Consider the following 961-nt stretch of genomic DNA (forward strand, 5'->3'; position numbering starts at 1 on the left):
TGACAGAAATCATGTATACAACTGTAATAGCAGAATTACTGGGAAAGTATGCAGATGAAATTAACTGGACACCCTCAGGGGGACCACTGTGAAGCTGTGTGTGGACGTCTGCAAAACATTCCCGGTGTTGCTGTCACAGCTGTTCAGAACCCCACAAAGCTGACTGCCATGATTGAAGCAGTGAGGACAGCCGTGAGTACTCAGACTGTGCACATTGAACGCAATATGAATACGATCTTGGAGAAGCTTACCGGGTTCTCAGAGCATGCGCCGACCAGCTGGCAGGGGTGTTCACCAACATCTTCAACCTCTCCCTGAGGCAGTCAGTGGTCCCCACATCCCTCAAAACAACCACCGTCATTCCCATTCCTAAGAAATCAGAGGTCTCCTGGCTGAAATGCTACCGCCCTGTTGCACTGACATCAGTCATCATGAAGTGCCTTGTGTGGCTGGTCAAAGGTCACCTCTGCTCCTCCCTCCATGTTACATATCTGCAAAATTTGGCATGAACGCCAACATCCCTTCAAATTTCTACAATGCTCCACTTTTTCTCTTCCTGTGAGCTCGACCTCTTCTTACTCTCCCTTTTCTTTCTTTTGTTTTTGAATTCTCCTTTTTAACTTCCTTTTCCTCTCACTTTCATGTTTCCTCTTTCACAAACTGTCTAATCACACTCTCCAGTGTGTGTGTGACTTCGTACATCTCTTACTTTCTCATTCTCAGCTTATTCCTTAAACATATCAATTACAATTTGCTTCTTTTCTTGGGCAGTAAAAATCCCTCTGATGTTGTGGGACTCTCAAAAACTTCAATAATTCCTGGTTCAAGCCTGACACTCTGGGCTTTGCAGGGTGAAGGCCTCGTGTTTCATGCTCTTCACTGAGTTAAATGCATTCACCAGCAGAATAATGCTGCTGGGCCTGTTTGCAGACAGAGGCGGGAGCTCCTGCTGATTTGTATG

The sequence above is a fragment of the Haplochromis burtoni genome, unplaced genomic scaffold (assembly GCF_018398535.1).
Source record: "Haplochromis burtoni strain Fernald_Lab_line unplaced genomic scaffold, NCSU_Asbu1 Contig_1183, whole genome shotgun sequence".
Lineage (NCBI taxonomy): Eukaryota > Metazoa > Chordata > Actinopteri > Cichliformes > Cichlidae > Haplochromis > Haplochromis burtoni.